At 42.4% G+C, this 11,501-nt stretch overlaps 1 pseudogene; it reads left to right on the top strand.

Moving 5' to 3' along the window:
• The first annotated feature begins 450 nt into the window (after nucleotides 1-450).
• On the top strand, nucleotides 451-10,810 carry LOC127410471 (uncharacterized; annotated as a pseudogene).
• The last annotated feature ends 691 nt before the right edge of the window (nucleotides 10,811-11,501 follow it).

Here is an 11,501-nt window from a genome sequence, read left to right as displayed (position 1 = left end):
CCCCCAGATCATCACCGGTCCTACACCAAATTTCACAGCGGGTATGAGACACTGTGGCTTGAAAGCCTCTCCAGGTCTCTGTCTAACCATTAGACAACTAGGTGGAGCATGATCAATAATTGCTGTAAATTTGACTGTAAAGATTTACAATAAGTTTTTTTTTTATTTATTTATTTATTTTTTACTACTGTTATTGTATTTTTCTATGAATTCTGGGAGCATGTTATCCTGTTATCCATTTGCTGCACGATCATGTATGCAATGAAAACTGTGACATTTTTCTAGGAAAAAATTTAGACTGCCATTTAGACTCTGGCAGTTGGTTATATAATATACACATCTAGTAGTTTAAGTAGTTCTATAGTTGTAGTCATTTATCTAGTATTTCTGTTGGATTTCAAAAACAAACACATGGATGGACAATGACATCGGCTTAGCACGGTACACGTGATGTCTTACGTCATCAGCAGCGGACTTTCAAGTGTGCTGGCCGAAAGACAATTACCGCTACTCACACATCTGACACGTATGCGCATGCACTACTTACTTCAGAGGAGGACCGCACTGAGGGAGTGTAAGATGTACACAGTAGTTCAGGTGAGTGCAGTTGATGCTGCAGTTGACACATGAAATGTGAAGTCCTGTTTCATCCAATCATTCTTTTACCACTCATCGAGATCTTTCAGTTCATATCTATTATTTTTATTATGCAACGTTGCAACAGTGGGAATTTAGGTTATCTGTCAAATTTTTTGCTCCTGAGTTTGATACGTGAGTCCAAAGTGACAAATTTGCCATGTTTAGCTGGCTATTTTCTCCATTGTGAAAGTGTGACCGGGCTGCAATTTACAAAATATTATTTTTTAATTTTTTGATAACCGTTTGGTATAACATTATTTTAGACTGAAACAGTACCCTTGCTGGTATTTTAACATATTAAACTGTTAGTCATCTCTGAATGGAAAACAGATTAAATTGTGTGGGTTTTATGGTACTGGAAAGTGGTTAGCTTACTACAGCTAAGCCGTTTGCTATGGGACCATCAAATTAGCACGTGTTTGTTCCCCATGAGGGTGCCATGATGAATATAAATAGCTTTTTATAATTTGTTTAATTGTTTTTATATATATAATATTGTTATAGGTTAATATTACTTGTAAGGGTGCATGGTACCCATATTTGTACTTTAATCATTAGACAGTGTACATTGGAAATTGGCGCGCACATGCTTAATTTCTTGTATTCATTCATTAGCTTGTGAAGTCCTGATTTTTGCAGGTTTGTGGGTTGTGACATCCTGTTGAACATGTTTAATTTTCAGTTCTGTAACCATGAGAGCAGTAAAATTTTGAGTTTTGTGTAGCATATGAAGTTGCAAGTTTTCTTCATTGAAGTCCCACATAAATAGACATCATAGGGAACATCACAGGACTACTAAAAAGTCCCAGACACAGATGTGTGATAAAACATTTAAATGCCAGGTAGACTTTTGTGAAGTTCGATGTGGAAACCTAACACAGTTTTTATCTAATTTGAAGAGCCATACCCAGTCAGGCCTGGAGATTCAGGTGCAAAAGGATATTTATGTGAGATCTACATTTGCATCACATGTATCATAGACACATAAAAAGTGTTCTGTAGACCAGTTGGTAGAGCCTGCTATGGCCATGGAAATTCCAGTTTCTGATGTTGTGTCTGAAAGTAAGAGAGTAGAGGTTGTAGAGCACAATTTTCCAGAAGTTGTGGATGAATCGTCATGGTTACTTGTGTAACCTCCGTTCCCTGATGGAGGGAACGAAACGTTGTGTCGATGTAGTGACACTAGGGGTCACTCTTGGGAGCCCGAGACACCTCTGGTCTTTGATAAAAGGCCAATGAAAATTGGCGAGTGGTATTTGCATGCCACTCCCCGGACATACGGGTATAAAAGGAGCTGGTATGCAACCACTCATTCAGGTTTTATGCTGAGGAGCCGAGACAAGGTCCGGCCATTTCAGCAGGTAGTTCAGCATTGTGGCAGGAGGGACACAACATCTCGTTCCCTCCATCAGGGAACGGAGGTTACACAAGTAACCATGACATTCCCAATCTGTCACTCACTCGACGTTGTGTTGATGTAGTGACACTAAGGGTCCCTATACGAAACGCCACAACTGGCTGAACTGTGTTACGTGAACTGGCGGTGTGTGGCGGGCAGACCGTTGTGTGCCTCGTAGCCAGCACTCCAGGTCGACACGTAACCTCCCCCAACATAGTTATGAGTGTCGAACAGCTCTTTGGGGACAAGTCGACTACCCAAAAGATAGAGACAGGCTAACCCAGTCGTGGCCTCTTTTCCCCTTCTTTTTTTCCACTCCCTAAAAAAGAAGGGGGATTATCCAACTGGGCCGCCAGGTCTAGTCGTTTGGTGTCCCTCCCAAGGGGAAGACACCGCGGAGACCACACCTCACCCAACGAGAGGGGGGAATATTTAAGTGGAAAAATACGTCACATGGTCTTTCCAACCATGTGGAGAGTCTTCAAGGTAGATCCTACCCAACGGGGGAGGAGTTACTACAAACATGGAGACTGGGGCAGAGGGGCTCTGGCAAACTCTGTGGGTGCCTGGCGAACTGAATCACGTAGCCGAGTCGGACGGTCCAGATCAGCCATCACGACGGATTGGAAAGCGCAAGTCACGCCTCCAAGTTCCGCGCAAGGGGGACAAAGGGGACAACGTTGTCGGATGTACCAGCAGGTGGGGCCTTGTGGTGGGGCGGAGCTCGAGGTGCCACACCACGTCATGGCCGTGCTAAGTCTAGGGACATCGAAGCATTTACCTGGCTCCTTGTGACCACCCCCGGAACAGCCTGGGATGGGGGAGGAAGAGGCCTGTCCTCGTAACCCATATAGATTGCCACATCGGGGGTGGCAGTGTGCCACAGCTGGGAACTCAGAGGCGGGAAGACCACCTCTGGAGCGCCAATCCTGCAAGGAAAAACCCGTGGACCGTAGTCGTGATGATGACCGTGCACACCGGGTATGTGACCCAGGGAGGAAGGAAACCGCTCTTTTGCTGAACTGTTGGGTACCACAGCCACTTGGGCATGCGGCGAAATCAAACAACAAGGCAACAAAAGATTTTCCACGGGGATGGAGTGGTCTTCTTACCAGCTCCAGGTGAGTGTGTTTTGTCATCCCTGGGTCGCCCGTCTCAGGGGCGCTTTGACGACCTCCGTGGGTTCTTAGCGGCCGACTGTGAGATGGGTGGCGTCTGCTTCCTGCGGTGGGCTCCACGCCGGGCAGGCGGGGTGCGGGATCTTGACCTCCGTCTGCTGCTTCACCGCCGAGAACTGCTGGGCAAAGTCCTCGACGGTGTCGCCGAATAGGCCAGCCTGGGAAATGGGGGCAGCAAGGAACCGTGTCTTGTCGGCCTCACCCATCTCGACCAGGTTGAGCCAAAGGTGGCACTCCTGGACCACTAATGTGGCCATTGTCTGCCTGAGAGACCACGCCATGACCTTCGTCGCTCGGAGAGTGAGGTCGGTCGCCGAGCGCAGTTCCTGCATCAAATCTGGGGCAGAACTACCCTCGTGCAGTTCTTTCAACGCCTTGGCTTGGTGGACCTGCAGGAGAGCCATGGCATGCAGGGCAGGGGCGGCTTGTCCAGCAGCGCTGTAGGCTTTAGCTGTCAGGGATGACATGAACCTACAGGGCTTGGACAGGAGCTTAGGGCATCCGCGCCAGGTGGCGGCGCTCTGCGAGCATATGTTCACCGTGAGCGCCTTATCCACCGGGGGAATCGCCATATAGCCCCTGGCCGCCCCGCCATCGAGGGTAGTGAGGGCAGGGGAACTGCGGAATCGGAGCCAGGCAGTAAAAGGTGCCTCCCACGATTTCGTCAGCTCCTCGTGCACTTCCGGGAAGAAAGGCACTGGAGCGGGTCGTGGCTGCTTTGAGGGGCGCCATGAACCCAGGAACCAATCATCGAGCCGTGAGGGTTCAGGGGAGAGCGGAGGGTTCCACTCTAACCCGATGCGGGAAAGCATGTCCATCATCTCTGCATCAGCCTGTGACTGGGCAATCGTCCCCGAGGGGGGGAGCCCAGCTGAGGCTTCTGTGTCCGACTGGACAAGCCCGCTCTCCGATGCTGCGCTCGAGAGCTCATCATCTTCATGGGCTCCGAACAAGAGGCCAGACTCGCCATGAGACGAGCTGGCGGACTCATCCGGAAGCCTGATTGGGGCAGACGAGCGTGCTGGGGAATGGGAGGTCTGTGGGGGGATACCCGGCGGAGGCGATCCCATTGGGGTCCCCAAATTGCCCCCAGTGCTAGGCGCGCTGGCCTCATACCCGTAGGTAGAAGGACCGAGGCGGGGAGCTGCTGAGATGGCTTGCTTTCTTTCTCTCAAAGTGAGAACATGAACCATCCATGAATGCTACCTCCGTGTGGGTCATGCCCAGACACGAATGACAGCGATCATGACCATCCGAAGTTGAGAGATAATGACCGCAACCAGGAATAACACACAATCGGAAAGGCATCTTTAAAAAGACGCATCTTTAAAAAGACATTCCGTGCGTGCCGCTCTTTTAGAGAAATATACTCTTTTAGAGAAGAAATCTCTTTCAGAAAATATACTCTCTTTTTTCTCCCGAAGCGCCCAGGGCGTTCTCTGCAGTGCACCAGTACAGAGGAGGCAGAAGCCGCTGAAATGCACTGTCAGATCCAGCAGAGGTGAATGAACTGTAGAAATTCAGCTCAGTGAGCATGACCGTTCAGCTCTGAAGAGAAAATCTGAATGAGTGGTTGCATACCAGCTCCTTTTATACCCGTTTGTCCAGGGATGCAAATACCACTCGCCAATTTTCATTGGCCTTTTATCAAAGACCAGAGGTGTCTCCGGCTCCCAAGAGTGACCCCTAGTGTCACTACATCGACAAAATGTCGAGTGAGTGACAGATAGGGAACTCTCTTTGTAAGAAATGTAACCCTTTTCTATCTGAAACTGCAAGCAAAATTGTTTTTACCTGAATCTACCATTCAAGGCATTGTTGAACAATTTCAAAATATCTATGACACTGGTCAGTCTTATTTCCTTACCAAACTGAGAGAAAAGCTTGCTTTGCTTGAATTACCAGAGATGAGAATTAAAGATGTGATTGATGAGTTGTCTAGGGAGGATTTGCTGACAGCTTGTAATAGTGGGGTTCTAAGCACAGCTCAGAGGAGAAAGACTGCTTTCAAGTCTGATTTTCACTATGTTGAGCCGGTCCCTGTTTTTCTAGGGGTTAATGAAAGAAATGGGACAGAGCGCTTTGCTCAATATGTCCCAGTTAAGCGGGCCATCAGTGCTCTGTTTCAGTGCCAGTCTGTGAGGGATCAGTATGAACAGATGCACTCACAAACAGCTGAAAATGGTCTGTTTTGAGATTTAAAGGATGGCAAGAACTTTTATAGAAAATTCTCTGTTTCAAACTGACCATCATCTCTGGGTTTGATCATTTACCAGGATTCATTTGAGGTTGTAAATCCTTTGGGTTCAGCTAGGAAGAATCACAAATTGCTGGCAGTTTGTCTTACCTTGTCTGATATTTTACCTCACGACAGGTCAAACATAGACCACATGTAACTCTTTCTTCTGTGCAATGAGCAAGATTTTAAGCACTTTGGACCAGCTCATGTTTTCGGATCACTGATTGAAGATCTCAAAGATCTTGAAGAGAATGGTGTTGTTGTGAATGATGGCAAAACTTTGAAAGCTTCTTTGTGTTCCATCGTAGGTGACAACCTGGGATCACACACCATTGGTGGTTTTGTGGAGAACTTTAAGCCTACATTTCTGCAGGTTTTGCACCATTGACAGAAACACATTTCAGGCCACACCTTTGGAACCCGCTATAAAGCAAACTGTACAGTCTTATCAGAGAAACATTCAGGAACTTACTGCCAGTGGCAATAATGTAGTAGATGGAGTCAAATTTAACTCTCCTTCAATCAGCTGAATTATTTTCATGTTTGTCAGCCTGGCTTGCCCCCCTGCCTTGGCAATGACCTCTTTGAGGGCATTGTGGGATATGATCTTAAGCTGTACATAGATTCCTTGGTAAATCAAGAGAAATGCTTCACTTTCACAGATCTTAATCGCTATGTTAAACAGTTTGAATACTCAGGAAATGATGCTGCCAATAAACCAGCTGAGATTTATTTAGGGAATGAGAAGCTTTGTGGTCATGCTGTTCAGAACTGGTGTCTGCTAAGACTACTACCGGTTATTGTCGGACACAGGATTAAGGATCCAGAATCAGCAGTTTGGCAGCTTGTTCTACTCCTCAGACATGTTGTAGACCTAATTTGGGCACCAGCGATACTGGCAGATCAGGTCGCTTTTCTAAAAGTGCTCATTGATGAGTACATTCATTTTAGGGATGTGACTTTCCCTTCTGAACCTCTCAAGCCTAAACATCACTACTTGTGCCATTACCCAGAGCTTATAACACAATTTGGACCACTTATTCGCTTATGGACTATGCAGTTTGAGAGCAAGCATACCTATTTCAAGCAATGTGCTAGAAAATTGCACAACTTCAAAAACTTATGTGCAACACTTGCAGAAAGGCACCAGCTTCTCCAGGCCTACTTAAGTGCTGGAAACCTATTTCAGCTCTCTGTACAAGTTGAAAAGGGCTCTGAATTTTATTCTGATGATTAAAATGAAGTGATTAAGGAATCAGTTGCTCAATTTGAGTTTCAGCCAGGGAATACTTTTGTAGCAACTTAAATCACTTTGAAAGGAACAAAGTACAGGAAAGGCATGGTTGTTCTTCTGGCCAGTAATGATGAGGGCTTGGTGGTTGGCAGAATTAAACTAATACTTGTTCACCAGAATTCCATGGTTTATTTTGTGTCTGAGAAATGGCATGCGGTGCAGTTGGTGGATTTGGGTGTGTTCTGTATAACAGATGAGGACTCAAGATTTGTCTGTGTACTTCAGGAGGAAATATTAGATTATTACCCTCACCAGGAGTAAAAAACATGTGGCTTGTCTGTGATTGTGTTACACCACTCTTGTCCATCTTTTTAAGGTATGCCAATTTAGAGGAGATAAAACTCTCCATCTGCTCCTCGTTACCTGGTCTCTCTGATTAAACACTCCAAAAGGTGATTCGTGGGCTTATTGCTATTGGTGTTAAAACAAAATCTGACCTCCACTTTGCGAAGGAAGAAGACCTCATTGAATATCTCAGGCCTATCCAATGTCACAAACTGCTAAATGCATGGAAATGTGAAGGTATTTAATTTGCTCTTCAGATACACAGAAAAAAAAGCCGACCTGAAATGTCCTTGTTACTAATGGGCATTTGAAAAAAAAATTAGTCGTGTTCCATATTCAAACTTCACTTTTCTATTGGTTATTTGTGTTAGAACAAGCCAGGTGCTCGACAACCCCCCACCCCCCCAACCCCCCCACCCCCCAATACTCATCACATCAAGTCCTCTCTGATGCATCAAGCCCAGGATCTTTCAAGTTCTTCAAGTTCTACACCACCTCGTTCTTCTGCTTGCTCCTCAGCATCTTGTGCCTGGGCTGAAACCTTTAAAGCGCCTTGGGAACTCATGGATCTTGGGATTAAGTTGGCCATCGCAAATAAAAAAAGACTATCACCAGCCAATCGAAGGCAGCTGGTAAGAATGGTTTTAGATAACATGCGATAACATGAAGTCGACCCAATCTAGGGCACAGTGTGAGAATGTAGTCAAGAACATTGTTATACAGTACCCAGATAGCTTTGCTGATGTTTCGGCTGATGGAATGAAAATAGGTAGTGGGTATGGCTCTTTGCTCATGCAAGTTAAAACTCGTGTTGAACATGTAAATAGAAACAATACACTGGCTCGTCGGAGAAAAGAACGGCTTCAATTATCAGGTAGAACCATAGGCCAGAGTTCAAGAAAACCAGCTGATCAATATGGTTGTGTCAGTTGGCAGCCAGAGGAGCTTCCTGCAGGAGAAAATTATGAAACTTTAGAAGGAAAGCGAAAGCAAATGGTACTGCTTCATTCTACTGAAGGAATATCTGGAGCCGATAGGGGAGAACTTCACAAGTTGATGGAGGTCACATATTACCATCAGCGATGTGATACAAACACCACTCCACCTCCGTCACTATCTGAACTAAAGAAGTCCTGGCCTTACCTGATTTGTCTCAAGGGGATCTTCTTACACTTCCATTTGCTTACTGATATCTCATTTCTCTGAAGAATCATGGAGAGCATTGAAGTGAAAGGGAAGAGGATTCTAAGATTTTTCAAAGAAAAGCCAACAAAAAATGAGGTGCATGATATTCTGTCAACGTATCAAGAGGGAAATTCTCTGGTCCTGTGCATCCTGCAACTCCTAATGGCCCATTTTAAAGAGAGATCAGAATCCCTTCTAATCGAAGCTGTTGTAAGTAATATCACTTAATTTTTTGTTTTTTTCATGTCTGTCTTAAAGGTTTAACTGTTAGTTGTTAATACGTTTTTCTGTGATTTTTGTTTTTATTTTTTTAGGTAGCAGCACCTGCAGCAGATTTTGAAATAGATGGATTACCAAATTCACTAAGATTGATCATCCAAGGTAATTTGCTTTACTCTGTATCTCTCAATGTGTCCATTACACACACTATCCCTTGTTTTCTAGTTCTGTACACCTATACCTCTGTCCACTACTTTTTTTGTTAATTTTTACGATCTACCGAAGTTATCTCTCTCTCTCTCTCTGTGCCCCATTATTTTATGATTGTCTCTCAACTGTTCTCCCTCTCCCTAACAGTAACAATGTTCAATATGACAAATATTGGTAACACAGTTTTTTTATTTTTATTTATTTAATAAGGTTGTATTTATTAACATTAACTCTATTAGTTTACATCAGCTGTCCATGAACAATACTTTTACAGAACTTATTAATCTAAGTCTGCTTTTCAAAAAAAAAAATGTTATAGGTGAATCAATGACACCGTGCAGGTGGATGCTGTCAGTTGAAAGGGAAGTTGTCCTGGGCCCATTTTCGGAGGCATCTGTTGAGGACCTAGCAGCATTATTTGCACCCTACTACAACTTCAACCTTTCTTATCAGGAAGAAGCTGCATGCACATTGGAATTTATTCAGAGGTAAGTCAAAGCTTTAACTTTTTCTCATTATGTTTTATGCACTTGTCCTTACTCAAAAGGAACCTCTTATGATTTATAATCAGGCAGGCAGTTATTATTGCTGGGTTTTTTTATGCAATAAAAATTTTATGCAACTATTTTTATGCAAATTTTACATTTGGTCTGATGATGATGTACAGTTGCTCCAATACCGCAAATACAACTCTTCCCAAAGCAATATTTTAAGGAGATCATTCAACTGCTCCATCATCACAAGGTGGCCTTCCTTAAAGGAATAGTTCACCCAGAAATTAAAATTCTCTTATGGTTTAATCACCATCATTCCATCCAAGATGTATATGACTTTCTTTCTTCAGCAGAACACTTTTAAAGATTTTTAGGAAGATGCCGAGATCTTTTGAGCCATAAAATGCAAATGAACAGATACCAACACTTTAAAGGTCTAAAAGTCACTTTTAGGCAGCATAAAAGTTATCCACATTGCTGGAGTCGCTCAATTGATGTCTTCTGTAGCAAAATGCCATGTGGTTATAAGAAACAAATCTATAATTAAGACGTTTTAACTATAAAAAGTCGCATCTATCGCATAACGTAGCTTTCTCCAGTGAAATAGTCCATCTCCTCTTCTCCTCATACATCCAAGTCCAGCGACATCTTTGTTTACAACTGTTTTGGACTGTTTTTGCTTGAAAACGGTGCTTAATCTGTGTATATTATCCTTTTATCATATGAGCAACGTGTATCACTATATCAAAGGGATACGTGTCAGTCAGTGATGTGTGTTGTGATTTTCATAAAAAGGAAATCCATCCAATGCAAGTGAACAGTCACCAATTTTTGACGGTCCAAAAAGCATAATTTGGCAGCATCAAAGTAATCCAAATAATGTCAGTCAATCAAATAATGTCTTCTGAAGTGAATCGATGCGTTTGTGTGAAAAACAAATCGATAATTAAATTGATGGCCTGAGGGTGAGTACATCATCAGCAAATTTTCATTTTTGGGTGAACTATTCCTTTAAGATAATGTGCATGATGAAGTGGATAGCAATGGACGATGATTTGCATTTTCTTTAGTCGATTTTTTTCGGAATGTGCTTTTAAATATGCTAAACATTTGGATGGAAACCCATCTCAGAGCTCTCCAAAAATACACCAAATACTCAGTTTCTAAATAATACCAAATTCTGTACATAATCTGTGTCATAATCACATAATCTGTAAAAATGTTATATTGTTGTAAACATGGAAGAAGGTTAAATATTTTCAAAATTTCTGATAACATTTTAATGATATCTGCTATGGAGATAATATAGTCCTATGTTATGTCTGTGGTCTTCTGAGGTAAAAATCTGACCATAACTGGTTATTAAAGAAAATGAAATATGGTTATCTATCATCATGTGATTAAGTGATTAAAATGACACTTGCTGTGTCTGACAAATTTTGTATTATATTATTTCATGAGTATATACGGTTTTTTCTTTTTTTTTTTTTTTTTTTTTGTTAATTAGATGTTGTGGGTGTCTAATTTCACAGAGGAATTGTAGGCATTAACTCAGAAACTGGATCAAAGGTGGGTGCTGGAAAGCGAGACAAGAAAATGTGTGGAATAAACCCACATGTATGCACTCGGCTTTGAAAACTGATGGACTTTGAATGGCTTGCCGTTTAAAATGTTTTATTCCAATGTAGGTAGGCACACAGCTCTGACCAATATGTTACCATGAACTCACACAACCTGCAAACTTGCCTTGAAACACATCATCTTGTTTTACTGGACTGGATAAATCAACATTCAAGTAAGTAAAATGCCTAAAATATTTTTTTCTGTGATTAGTAATATGACTAGATCTTGCAGATATTAAGGTACTGTTGAATGCTTTGATCATATTAGATTTTGAGCTTGTTATATCAATGTTGTAATTTTACAACACTGGGTGAAAGGGGTAGCAAAATTTGCCTGTGCACCTTGCACATTACATGGATGAATTGTACTTCTCACCTGTTCCATGTGAAAAAAATACTAATAGAAACATACTATTTTAAAACATTCACAAGTATAAAATGTCTTCTTTGTTACCATTTTGAGTTTCAGTCAAAATTAAATGATTATTAAATGATAAGTTCAAGTTGATTTAAATAATAAATTATTTCTTTGAGAATTTGAAAGTATTTGTGTAGCAATATTTGAAACTATCTGTATCTTATAATTTATTAAATATACTTAACTGGTCCTGTTTTCTTTTCTGGGCTTTGCTTGTTTGCCCAAATATCTGCTTGCTTGGTGATAATGTGATAAAGGTGATAATGTTCTGGAATGTGGGGGGTATAAGTGCTATTAGCATGATAAGTAGAGGGCACAA

Source organism: Myxocyprinus asiaticus, chromosome 19, assembly GCF_019703515.2.
Source record: "Myxocyprinus asiaticus isolate MX2 ecotype Aquarium Trade chromosome 19, UBuf_Myxa_2, whole genome shotgun sequence".
NCBI lineage: Eukaryota > Metazoa > Chordata > Actinopteri > Cypriniformes > Catostomidae > Myxocyprinus > Myxocyprinus asiaticus.
The sequence above is the reverse complement of the archived record's forward strand: the minus strand, read 5'-3'. Positions and strand labels throughout refer to the sequence as shown.